The sequence below is a fragment of the Vicugna pacos genome, chromosome 7, assembly GCF_048564905.1.
Source record: "Vicugna pacos chromosome 7, VicPac4, whole genome shotgun sequence".
NCBI classification, from domain to species: domain Eukaryota; kingdom Metazoa; phylum Chordata; class Mammalia; order Artiodactyla; family Camelidae; genus Vicugna; species Vicugna pacos.
The window spans coordinates 32,198,107-32,212,394 of record NC_132993.1 but is presented as its reverse complement, the minus strand read 5'-3'; the positions used below and the strand labels follow the sequence as shown (position 1 = coordinate 32,212,394).

Sequence of the window (14,288 nt, the reverse complement as noted above, 5' to 3'; positions counted from 1 at the left end):
AACATCCTTGGAATTTTCTTTTATGCCAGCTTTGGGTACCCAGTGCTTTCTTCTGTGAAATTCCTCCCAGTCACCTACCACCACTCCTGATTGTAGCTGCCACCCTGTGTTTAAGCTCCATGGATACCATGTTCCATGATCAGAATGTTTCTGCTGCATTTTTGACCCTAAGCAGTGGTTCCTATCTAGGTGCCATATTCCCAGATATGTTCTGTAACAAGGGATAAACAAATCTGCATATTAACTAGCTTTTTTTCCCCCAATAATGACTTAACAGTGACTATAATGATGGTATAGTCATATACTCCAACAGACTTGGAGAATAAATTTTTGGACTCTGAGCTCATTCAATTTGAGCTCTCAAAATGCACCATATAGAAAACTGCATATTTAACTTAAGCTGACCCTATTTACTAGTTCATTTTTTTCCCCCAAAGTATCAGTTTACATGAAAATGTGACTTCAGGATGGTGATTAGAGATCCAGGAAAGCAAACATTGCATCTCATTGTCTACCAACTAACATGTACAAGAGAGGCAATGAAATGTGTTAGAAGGAACACTGACCACAGAGTTAGATGGCTTCTTACACAGCTGCTTGCAAGCACTGGGATAAATCCATCCCTCTTTTTCAGTGGTGTTTTCCTTACTTGCATGAGAAAAAGTTGGAACCAGATGATGCTTGTTGAAACAGCTATTCTAATGATGCATATTTTTGCAATGTTTTAGCATTTTCTCCAAGAATCTAATCTTTGTGAAATCATTGTAAGAATCTCACAATTATTGAACAGTCTATTTAAATTTTGTGTCATATATGGAATACTTCTATTAAATAGTTAAAGAGAAGGCATCACCTGAGTTCTATCCTTCATGGTCACTAAACATGATAAAAGACCATTGAGTAATACAGCTCTTAGCATTTGATCAAACAAATTAAACATTTGAAACCAAGAGGACGTGTCTTTACTGTTTTTAAGCCAGGCTATAAAATAAATCTACCCTTTATGTATCTTGCTCTGATTGCATTGTGGTTCCCTGCATACGGGGCACTGGTGCATGTAAACAAAATAGTTCCACTTAGCAGAGCACATAGCTCAGAGCCTTCTGTCCTGTTTTTCAGTGACCTGGAAAGTACAGAGTGAGCAGTGTCACAAAAATGGCTCTACTAGTGTATTTGTGGACAGATGGAACCTTCATTATCACCATAAATTTAAGATCTCTACACTTCCTCCAAGAAAACTGTTATAGGAGAAATAGAAATACTGAGTTCTGTTTCCTAACCATTTCATTTGGCAGATTGTGAAAAATAAGGGGGAAAATGGATTGGGAACATCTTACTCCTGATGTGAAATAATAAACTAATAACATAAAAGAGGAAGGAAATTCTATCAGTAGCTTATAAAAAAGAATTCTATTCACAATCATACTACTTTTGTAAACAATATTTTACTTATTTGATATGCCTACCTACAAATGACTTTTCTGCACCAAGCTCATTTAATCACTGGCATTAGTGTCTTGGTCTTCGTAAGTAGAAAAACAAGTATATAAACCCAAATGCATTAGACCATTTTTTTGCTTACTAAATAGGTAATGGAGAAAGAGCTTAGTGCAACATATTCATATAATAAAAACTTATTTATGGTCATCACTTTCAGTGAAGTAAGTTCTTTTATTTTTATTACACATTAAAGATATAATGCAACTATATAAATATCCACTTTTTTTAGAAGTTCATGAAAAGGGTTTAGTATTTCTTAATGGAAGAGAGTTAACTGATTTGGAAATGTGTTCTTATAGAATCACAATTCAGTTTTGTTCTGTTTTTGTTTTGTTTAATTTTTCATTTTTAGGTCTATTATATTCCCCTGCAACATCAGACATGATGGAACATACTTATATTAAACAAAATATCTATCCAATATTCAGGTAATTAATAAATGAGATTCAGGTCAATCAAAGCCAATCAGTTCTTCTGACTTTGATATTTAAGGCTTCATAGTTTACACCTGATACTGTAGTTTGTATATTTGAAAAGATTCTGTAATACCCAGGACATTCATCTTTAATGTTCTCGTTTGTGCAAAGGAAGAAGGCTTTACATGTTTCATTGTATACAGAAATTTCTGACACTTGAAATAGACTTGAATCATTATATGCTACTATTTAAGACCACTTAAAGAAGCTAGAATTAATTTATTAAAATTTTGAGTTTTTTTATTTATAGGTAGGAGTTTATTATTATCTTGATCAATAAACCTTATTTTCTATGATAAAGCTAGACTTTTTTTTTAAAAAATGCTTTATTTAAGTTACTACTAAGTAATTAATTCTCTCAAGTTGTTAGGGCTCTTTTGTTCTGTATTTCTATTTTAGTAAATGGTAGTGTTTGTCCTTTTAAAATTAAGCTGTAGCTGTGTTCTCAAATGAATGTCTCACTAGCATTTCGAAACCTAATGAAGACCCTCTCCCTTCTGACTTTCATCAACCCAGCTGATTTCTTGCCTTTAATGTTGCATCTCTATAAATATTTATCTATATTTTAAATATACTTGTATTTTAATATACTACACTTTCCATATCAAGACAAGCCTATTTAGCAAGTCAGTCGATGTAAGCACATCGCTCATTTCAATTGTATTAATTCGCCTCCTCAAAGAAAGAAGGCGAAGCTTCCATCTGTCTCTGTCAATTTTATCTCTTTCCAAGGAGATGACAAAGACATTTTTACCATATAGGTGTGAAATGCACAAGTATGGTAACCCAAGTTCACTCCCACTCATTTCCCCATAATACATTCTACCAACAAGTGGAAAGCTGGAGGATGAGTGACACTGGTGGGCTCAGCGTCCTTACTTTTATTGTATTCAGTCTCTAGTTAGAAAGCAACAAAATCCCAAGCCAGAAAGCTTCAGTGAGTCTCTTATTCTTTTCCACTGCTGCAGGATTCAAAGCTGCACTATTAGTGATGACCTATCCTGCTGGGATATTGCATAGCCCCTTCATGCATGAAATTAATTCCTCAGTAAGGCAAGATAACATCACATGAAGCCTCCTCACTGTAATTTCCAAAAAGCCAAGACAAGAAATAGTTGAGGAAGAAAATGTTTTATGTGAGATATGAAACATAGGTTTATAGATTTGACTAGTCATGGAAAAAAAAATAAAGACTTCAGAAATGTTTTATATAGGCTTTGCTATATATAGCATGTTAAATTAGTAAAACTGTCTAACAGTGACATAGTTTTCTACTTAAAAGGTAATAGAATCCCTTGGCTACACAGACTCTCTGCCTGGGGCAGCAGGACACAATGACATTGCTCCACTTTGCGGCAGGGGGAAATCTTTCCTCCTCCTGACTGTTTTCCCACAGTTTCCATACTTATTCCTAAATTTTTTCTATACAAAAGCCTGACCTTCAGCTCTCTGTTTTGTGTGATTCTCTTGATTATCATAGCTACACTTTTAGCAATTTGACAGCCCCAAATATGCCTTCTCTACCACTTATGTTTACACAAAGAGAGTCTGGTGGTAGTCAGAGAATTCACAGCAAGGATGCATAGAGAACCACCACTCTACCTACACTTGCCATGGCCACATCTTTCATTAGCTTTAATATATTTGGAACAAAGGAACAGGATCATCCCCAGTCAAGTGACTGGCCCTTCAGCTTATTTGTAAAGGCATTGGCTGAAGGCGGGCTCCCAAAGGCAATCAAAGGAGTAATTTTGTATAGAGAGATGTAAGAAAATTACAGAAGGTTTAAAGTTTAGCTTAGAAATAAAGTATTTGTGTCCATCCAGTGATTCTACTTAAGAAAAAAACAGCCCCAGCACGTCTGTCCATGTATTACTAGCAGAGGCCTCACTCTTAACTGGCTAAAGCAGAATCCCATTTCCTCCTTTTCTGATCTTTGAGAAACACTCCATTTGCCCATGTAATTACCTAATTGTGCTTATTATCATAACTAATACTTCTAGTGTTAAGCCAAGCAGAATGATAAATATTAAATTTGCAATAAGATGAATGAGTATCAAGCATTCTTCCTATAGGCCAACTAGTGGCAATTTCAATTGGCCAAACATTTAGGGAAAGAGTGGCTGGAAATTTAAGTAAGGAAAAAATATTCCTATGCTGTTTTACAGGCAAACCTTCCCCTTAATTTTAAAATGTTAACAGTAACTTGTGTTAAAACTGGCTTTTTTAAAAGTTAATAAACTTTTTTTTTTTAAGCATTTTAGGTTCACAGTAAAATTGAGCAGAAAGTAGAGTTTCCGTATGTTCCCCACACATGCACAACTTCCTCCACTATCAAACCCTGAATGATAGTGGTACTTTTATTGCAATTGTTGGACCTACATTGATGACTCATTATCACCCAGAGTCCATAGTTTACGTTAGGATTTATTCTTGGTGATGTATATTCCATGGATTTGGCCTACCATATAATGACATATATCTACTATTGTAGTGCCATTTCTATGTACATAGACTCACCTAAAAACCCTCTGCGCTCTTCCTATTCATCCCACCTCCTCCACCAATCCCTGGCCCCCAATGATCTTTTTACTGTGTCCATAGTCTTATTTTTTCCAGAATGTTGTGTGGATGGAGGCATACAGTAGGTAGCCTTTTCAGATTGGCTTCTTTCACTTAGTATGCATTTAAGGTTCTTCGAGGTTTTCTTCTTCTTTTTGTTTTTTCCCCTAAGTTTTGGTAATATGATTTTCCCACACTCTTTTTCTACTGTCACTGAACTATGAAATCATTCAGAGATGACAGAGGAAGGTTAGTAGGGTACAATTAAGCATATGCCTGAATCACTTGTTTCTGAGGCTCTGAGTTACCTTCCAGTTTTAAGAGAATTCATAGGAATGGTCTGGTAACAGAGAAACTGAGCACATCTAGGAAAATATAATTAAATAGCTTGGACTTTACAAACTCCACCAAGTATGGCTTTTTAACATCTATTCACAAAAACCTCATTAAGAGGAATTCCAGCAGGTGCTGAAGCATCATCCAGAATAATGTGCTGCAGAATCACAGGTGACATACACAGGAGTGCAAACCTCAGGGACTTCAGGAAAGAATATTCAACAGCCTAAAACTTAGGAGGCATTAAAAATTACTATTTAAGTAATTTAGGAATCAAATCGAAGAATTTCTTCCCAAATAGGAACATACGCCTTTCCATCTAAGTCATTCTTTTTGCTCTTGTCCAGATGATTCTGCTTGTATGGGAGGATAATCACAACATCACAGCTTTGCCTTCCTGGTATTCTTTAAAGGAATTTCAACAATCAAAAGAAAATTCTAGTGATTAGAGAAGAAATGTGGGAAATGAAATTTCAAAGAGGCTATATTGGAGCTCTTCAGGCTCAACTATTATAAACTTATATTCTCAAAAACAAACAAATAAGCAAGCCAGTATTGAAACTGCAGCCTGAGTGGGAGATTTTAGGACTCAGTTTCCTGAATTTCGCAAGAAAGATCATTGAAATCTGATTTTGAATTGATATCTGTCAGCTATATAATTTTGCCAGCTATATAAATCAAAATAAACTCTAAAATATATAGAATTCAGCTCTCTTTCTCTTTCCCCTTTTAATTTTTTTTCAAAGCAATGCTTGCATAAAGGTTAAAAGGATCAAACAGTGCAGGAGAGATTATAATGGAGAATAACTGTCCACCATCTCACTCAGTTCACCAACTTACACAGCTACTTGTTCTTCCTACCATAAAAGTATCTTTTTAACTTTCATGCCAGTTATTACCAAGCAACTAAATATTAGACATAATTTATTGATGTCAATGTAAGATTCTGTTTATTAATTCAGCATTGTGAAAATTGAAGATTTATTTCAATAAAAATCCTCTCCATTTTAACAGTTATTATAGTTTTTCATTTGTCTGTTGAGTATTTTTTTTTATGTTAAAACTCTATTTCTGTATTTTCATTTCTGGTTCCACATACAAGGTTCTTGAAAGTCGCCACTCCATGATAACAACAACTGAAAAGCTGAACAGTCTGAAAAAAACTACTACTTTTCTTGGATCCATGAGAGAGGGGAGGACACAGGGCAAATCACTGCCCCCGAGATTGGAGAAAAAGGCAGGCCAACATAAGGAGTCATGGCTTCCTGTAGCAGAGACTCATGAGTGGAAACCACCAGGGGAACCAGTGCCAAGGTAGGAAAACTTGAACTGTAATTGATAAATTGCTGAAGGCTCAGTGTGGATAACTCTTGCGAGTTAAAAATCCCAAGGGACCCAGTCAAATGGAGGGCCCCTATACTTTATGAGTTTTACCTCCTGTAGCTCAACCAGATTCTTTTGGTAAATATTGGAGAAAAATACTGATGTGTGCTTATATATAAAATAAATGACAGCAATGATACAAGGCCAGGATGGAGGAATTGGAATTATTATAAGGTACTCACATACTTGTGAGGCAATATGTTATTATTTGAAAGTGGCCTTGGATTAGTTGTAAACATATATTGCAAACCCTAGAGCAACCACTAAAAATAGTTTTTTTTTTAAGTGTAGCTGATCTGCTAGGAAAGGAAAGAAAATGAAATTATATAAAATGGTTGATTAAAATAACAAAATACAGTGGGAGACAAAAATAGGAGCAAAGAACAAGGGCAACAAATTGAAAACAATAACAAATATGGTAGATATTAATTCAATTATGTCAATAATTACTTTAAACATCAATGGTCTAAATGCACCAATTAAGAGACAGAGATTGATAAAGTGGATCCAAAAACAAGACTCAACTATATGTTGTCTACAATAAATCTACTTTAAATTTGAAGTTGCACATAGACTAAAAGTAAATGAATGGAGAAAAGTATATCATGCTAACACTAATCAAAAGAAAGCAGAAGTAGCCATATTAATTTCAGACAGAGTAAATTTCAAAGCAAGGAGAATTATCGAGGATAAAGAAAAGCATTACATAATAATAAAGGAGTCAATTCACCAACTCCGGACACAACAGCCTGGAACATGTATACACCTAACAGCAGAGCATCAAACTATGTGAGGCAAAAATTGATAGAACTGCAAGAAGAAATAAATGACTCCATCATCATAGTTGTAGACTTCAACATCCTTCTCTCAGAAGTGGGAAGATCCAGCAGGCAGAAAATCAGTAGGGACACAGTTAAACTCAACGACACCATCAGTTGACTGTATTTATGGGGGGTCTGTTTCTGGGTACTCTATTCTGTTCTATTGATCTATTTCTTCATCCTTTTGCCAATACCACACTGTCTTGATTGCTTTAGTTTTGTAGTAAGTCTTGAAGTTGGGTCATGACAATCCACCGTCTTTGCTCTCCTTCATTATTGTGTCAGCATTCTGGATCTTTTGCCTCCTCATGTAAATTTTAGAATGAGTTTGATCAAAGAACAAAGGCAATTCAATGGAACAAAGATAGTCTTTTCAACAAACAGTGCCAGAACAACTGACATCTATGTGCAGAAAAATGAATCTGCACATAGACCTTACAACCCTTCACAAAAGTTAACTCAAAATGAATCACAGACCAAAATGTAAAATGCAAAACTGTAAAACTTGTGTAAAACTCCTGAAATTTAAAACAACAACGAGATACTAGTACAAAGCTATTAGAATGGCCACATCTGGAACACTGTCAACAACAAATGCTGGTAAGGATGTAGGACAGCAGGAACTCTCCTTCATTTCTGGTGGTAATGCAAAATGGTGCAGCCCCTTTGGAGTACTGTTTGGCCTTTTCTTAAAATACTAAACATATTTTCAACATGTGATCCAGTAATTATGTACCTTGGTATTTACCCAAAGGAGCTGAAAATTTCTGTACACTCAAAAGCCTGCACACAGATGATTATAGCATCTTTATTCATAATTTGCAGAAGCTAGAGGCAACCAAATGTCCTTTAATATGTGAATGGATAAATAAACATCCAGACAGTGGGATATTATTCAGGGCTAAAAAGAAATGAGCTATCAAACCATGAAAAGACATGGAAGAACCTTAAATTACGAGGTGAAAGAAGCCAAGCTGAGAAGGCTACATATGGTATTACTTCAACATTCTGGAAAAGGCAAAACTATGGAGACGGTGAAAAATCAGTGGTTGCCAGGGATTGGGGGAAGATGTGGGAGAGGGATGAATATTGGAGGATTTTTAGGGCATTGAAAATACATTGTATGATAGCATAATGATGGATGCATATCATTACACATTTGTCCAAACTTATAGGAACCAACACTAAAAGTGAACCTTAATGTAAACTATGGACTTTGAGTAATTATGAAGTCAGTGTAGGGTCATCAGTTATGACAAGTGTACCTCCCTGGTGGAGGGATGTTGATTATTGAGCAGATCGTGGTTGTGTGAGGGCCACAGGTTTACAGGATATCCCTGTGCCTTCTCCTCAATTTGCTTTGAACCTAAAACTGCTCTAAAAATAAAATCTTAAATTAAAACTCTATGTCTTATTGCATGAAACTTTAGAGAGCTTCTGTTGACCATTCATCCCCCAACTATTTGATAAGATTATTAGTGCCTCTCTACTCTCTCCACTTCACCTTTCCATCATGCTTCTCAATTTCTGTCAGTTATACCTTTACTTCCACAGATTTATGAGTGAAAACATTAATGTTCTGTTTTGTAAATATATGTAAATCCTATGTTGATTTATTAACCGCTATGGACTCTGTTGTGGTCTTCCGCTTAATGTAGAGTGTCATCATAATAAAAACAGTGTGCAACTTTTACTGTGCTAATTTTAGGCTTTTTTTAATCTTGCAAAACTTTCCTTTTTGATAAATTATTAAGCTGAAGTTACTGAGAACAATATTTTATGAGAGAGGTAGATGATGATTTAGGATCTATTATTGCTTTTTATCATCTATGGGACAAATTTGTCAAGAACAACATAGGATTGTATGTAGCTTTTATTGATCTTTGTGTAGCCTTTGACTCTAATTCCGTGAACCAGTTAAAGGTTTAAACAAATGAATTCAGTACAGGCCAGTAGCTTTTGATATAACCTGCACTTAGAAACAGTCTCCTGATGAGTCAGAAAATAATTTCCAGCAGATAAAACACGGCTGTGTACTGGCTTCCCTCCTCTTCAGCTAGTCATTTAGTAACTTGATACTTTTTTTGAGTGAGTTTGGCATAGACACCTGCTAGCTCACCAACTAGATAGAAGAGGAAAATAATCTCTTTTGTGTGCTTTGGGAACATTGTATTACTGTCACAGTTAGGAGTGGTGTCAGCAGTGCTGTCTAATTAATGTCAGATAGAATGGCTAATCATCAACCATTGCAAGAAGAGAGTTATCATTTTTGGTAATGAGCATCCAGCCTTCATCTGATTTATAGTGAACAGACTTGCAGTGTTCCCTGAATCCGGATGCATCAGCATCACTTAGGAAGCATTTTAGGCGTACAGTCTCTTGGGACCCACCCACAAAGATTCTCAGTGAGTGGATGTGTTGGAGTAGGACCTGAGGATCTGTGGTTTAGAAAATCTTCTCAAGTGATGCCAAGGCAAAGTGAGGTTTTTTTAACTGCTGTATTCAGCAAGCCAGCTTGCTCATTATTTAAAGATACATTGTGTAAATCAATTTACATTAAAGGGTCATCAGGAAGTCACATGATTTAAATACAAATAATCTTTGGAAGGATTTTTGAAAAAAATTTTTTTCATATCTGTAACAGGTGTTTAGTAGCACCTGATTAATTTTTTTCCAGTTTAAAATGATCATGGCTGTGCTCTTGATGTATCCTTTGGAAACTTGATTATCCATTTGTGTACATGTTGGAATGGATGCAAAGCTGTTTTCCAAGGACATTTAGTCCCTCATGGTTACCCACAGAATTATTTACACTGAAGTGAGCTTTCTGTGATGCTTCAGCTCATTTCCTTGAATAGCTAGTGTGTCCTTCTTTTCAGGGACATATCCTTTATGTCTTAGGTTCTGTAAATCTAAATTTCTACCTGAAATTTTGATCATCAATGTATATAAATCAACCACAAGCTGGTAATATAAAATATACTCCAGATACTTATTAAATGATATAACCTTAAACTCTCTGCTAATATTTATTTTTAAAAAAACTGTTGAAATAAATAATACTCTTGAAGGACTATGTAAAATATATGCATTCTAACCCTTGATAAAATTGATTCTTGGATCAAATCAGACCAGCAGAGAATTGAGGAGTATTCTGCATTATTTTAGCCCCTAGTGCATTGCTTTCATTAGCATTAGGCCACCAGCCTCCATTGTGAGAACAAAAATCTATTTAAAAATCATAATGATAGTTATTATTAGAATCTTATATATCCAGCCTTTAAATTGATAGAAATTTTTGGAAAGCATTTAGTATTTATAACCTTCAAGAAACAGAGGAGAATGTATCAGTATCCCTTAGTTTTGGGATCTAACTGTACATGTAGAAATTAATGGTACCCTCACATTTTGTCTTAGAAGTTTACCATTATTTCCTGCTGCTACAATCAGTGTTGATTTTACAAATAATTATTTGTATTTTCATCTAAATTTTCAAATAAGTTAAAATTCCACAAAGATAAACTGTGTTTATCTGGTCTAAGTAGCACCAGGCACTTGGCATGACTCTTAGAGGTAAGCACACCCCAGTTTAAAAACCAAAGTCAGTGCCCTCTTTTGAGAACCATGGGAGAAAAGTTTCTCATATCCTGTACTGGTAGAAATCTGGGCTTCTTATAAACAACTCCTTGGTCTGTATCATACAGATACTGGGAACATTGTAACTGATTTGGTTTCTACCTTTACTTTATCCTCTGGGAAGTTTCAAGTCAAATTGTCAGTCATCTTGAACATATGTTCAGAAGCATTAGGCATCTAATTTTTTTTGTTCTAGCTTTTTGTCTGGCTGCATTTAATTTTTTTACCTTTTTATTCTTTGGTAATAAATCTTGATCCATGTCACTGTTTAGGAACACTCCCACTTTGAAACATCAAATTCTAATATCCCTCTTTCAGACTACAAGCTTCTCCCCTTCCACCACTTCTATCACTCCATCTGTGATTACATCCACTCTTTGACCTCATGGAATCCTTCATTTTATTTACTTTCTATCTCATAGACTTAGTTCCCATTTTGGTAAAACGGCATCAAGATCCATCCACTCACTTACCTGTGATCAGGGAACAATCTTAAATGTGTCTTTTTACAGTCCTCTACCTCCACATGTCATTAAATTGTTTTGTTTCTACCTCTAAAATCTTGAGAATTTGTCTTTTCCCTCTTCTTTATTCCCAAGCCAGCACCTTAGTTCAGACCCTCAACATTTCTTGCCTATGCTGTTACAAACTTCCCCTCGTTGAGACTGTTACTTCAAGACATGGCCTCACCAGTTGTTTCCCATACTGTTATCAGAGTTATCTTTTCAGAACACGAACAAATCATATTGTGTCATTTATCTACCTAGCATTCTTCAGACTTCCCACGGTCTACAGGGTAAAATCCCAACATTTTGGCATGCCATACGTAGCTCCTCATGATTAACTGATCCCTAACCGCTCTGTAGGATATATCCCCCCACATTCCACAGCAGTCTGGACTCCAGCCTGGTGAAGCACTTCAGTGCTCCAAGGGAGCCATACTGCTCCTTGGTGCTGGGCTTTTGAGTGTGTTTTATCTTTTCTCTGGAATACCCTGCCCAGTTCTTCTACCCCAGTTCTACATTGTTAAAATGTTAAACTATTAAAATGTATGTTAAAATATTAAAGTGTTATTAAGTATTTTTATACTAACAAGGCCTTTGTAATCTGACATTTATATCCTTAGTACGTAATAAAATACCTTCCTCCCTCCTGGCCTCCTCTCCTTCACTCTCTTTTGTGTCCATGTTTCATCCATTCAGGATGTCTGGTGCCTTGGCCTCTCCCCTTACCATGTAGGACTTTCACAGATGCTGTTTGTCTTGACTGGAATATTCTTTCGCCCTTTTCTTTCACCTAAACTATTCACACTCATTTTTCAGATATGTGCCTCCATGTGACCAAATCAGATGGAAACTTTTTTTGCCCTCATCATGATGTGACCTCTTAGCAGTATTTAATAAAATATGCAATTCTATTATTTAAAAAAAACCCTTAGAATAGATGTCTTCATCCCTAGATACCTGCTCTAAGATCCAGAGTTGTAAGTACAGTATCTTAGATGGTATCTGACCTTGGATGTCTCAAAAACATCTCAGACTTAACTTGTCCAAAACATTATTTTAATTCTCTCTTCCAAAAAATCTGGTGTCCCCCACTCTCTTCACTCAACAAATGACACCACCACCACCCAGTTACTAAAGCTGAAGCCTGGAAATTTCATTGTTCTAATGCCAAACATATTTCAAATTTATTTACTTCTCTCCTTTTCATTTACTGTGGTCTTTTCCTCTGGCTTCTTTAACATCCTCCTTACTGGCCTCCCTGTTCTCCTGGCTCCCTTCTCTTCATTCTCTGTGCAGAAACCAAAGTGACCTTATTAAAGCCCAAATCATATTATGTCACTCCTCTCAAAATGCATCAAGACTTTCCCAATGAGGGTCCAGCATGCACTTCTTACCATGACCTGTGTAGGGACATGGCCTATCCAGCTTCATCTAATGCTGGTCTCCCCTGCTCATCAGACTTAAAATGCCTGTGTTCTCTCAGGTCCTGGAGCAGGCCCAGCTCTTCCCTGCCTCAGGGCCTTTGCCCTTGCTGCTTCTATCGCCAAGAATACCCTTCTCCAAACCCAAAAATGTTTTTTGTTCTTCAGTTCTCAGATTGGATTTTTCTCTTTTGATAGTGTTCTTCTGACTACCTTTAGAAGGTCTCACTTTCCTTATATTTTGTTTATTCACTACTTATCACTTCATATAGTTGCTAACTTATGATTTGTTTGTTTACCACAAAATTTTTTAGTTTCATAAAGATAGAGATTATATCTGTGTTATTTAATGTTGCATCTCCAATTTTAATATGGTGCCTGAGCAGGTACTTAATAAATATTTGTCAAATGAATGACTCTCAGCTTAAACATCATTCCTTCTGTCATTGGAAGCCTTACAATCCTTCAAACCAGAGTAGATCCACTATATGGCCCTGTAGCTCTCTACACTTCTTCATAATACTTTACCTATTTATAATTTCTGTTTATCTTCCATGTTAGACATGGGAACTTCTATGGTTTTTTTTTTCACTGTGGTATCCCCAGTACCTTGCACAGTGGCTGCAATGTGGCACATGCTGCACTAATGTTTGGGTGGTAAAAAGAATCTGGCACACTTTAGAAGCATACTAATTTTTTGTTAACTGAATGCATTGATTGAATCATAATGGCTAATGGTGAATTAAAAACTGTTTTTAAATGGTAGAAATGAGTTAAGTATTAACAAGGTAAACAGATCTATTGTTGAGTTGGAGCTTAGGGAAGATTGTGATTTGATCATTACAATCCAAATAATGTTTTCTCTGTCTTTAAAAATAGACAATCCATAGGAATCTGAAAAAGCTATTTGGTAATTTGCATAAGAGAAGAGCATTGGTTCAGATAGAGTAAGAGGTAAGGCAGAATATGCCTGATTAAGCAAAAGTTCTTTTTATTGGTAGTGAATCAGAAGAGCGTAGGCAAAGCTTAGCAGTGTAGATGATTGATTCCTTTTACATGGAAATACAAAATCCTAGATCAGGAAACTCCAAAGTGTGTTCTGCTGCTAAGATGGAGTTTGGGGATCGGCAGGGAGGACAGGGGACGAGCTCCCAGGTGAAATAAGTATGAGAAACACTGGACAAGACAAAATCTTATGTGTCTTTCCTGAGAATGTCTCAAAGCCTCTTAGTCTACAGTGCCTTGGGGCCTTTCAAGGGAAATATATGGAATGAGTATTTTCCCCAGGTTTACTTGCACAGAGTATCTAGCGGGATTGGTCCGGGAGGAGTTAGTCTCAGTCCTGAAAGTGGCCTTCCATTATAGATTTAGTTCAGTTTTGTTAGAGGAGAGCGATAATATTCACCCTTAGATTATTAAAAAGGGACTTTTCAACTAGGCAGTTATTTGAATGTATTCTCTATAGTTTTAAGGACAGTGCCTGATGCTTCCCTCTGTATATGAAGGGAATGCAAGTCATTCTATAAAGGAGTATCAAGTGAAAAATGGATTGTCAAGAAGGAAGGAGGAAACGAGAAAGGTGAAAACAGTGTACAGATATACCTTAAATGCAAAAAAAAAAGCTGTAGAAATCCTAGTTCAGTCCTT

The 14,288-nt window shown here is 36.0% G+C and overlaps 1 long non-coding RNA gene across 2 annotated transcripts in view; it reads left to right on the top strand.

The window, feature by feature from the left end:
* Positions 1-14,288, top strand: part of LOC116278760 (uncharacterized) — a 565,251-nt gene that overhangs the window by 332,176 nt on the left and 218,787 nt on the right. For both annotated transcript variants that reach the window (XR_004188091.2, XR_012074328.1), the window contains exon 5: positions 5,977-6,188. This is a non-coding gene — a long non-coding RNA (uncharacterized lncRNA). The remainder of the gene's footprint in view (positions 1-5,976; positions 6,189-14,288) is intronic.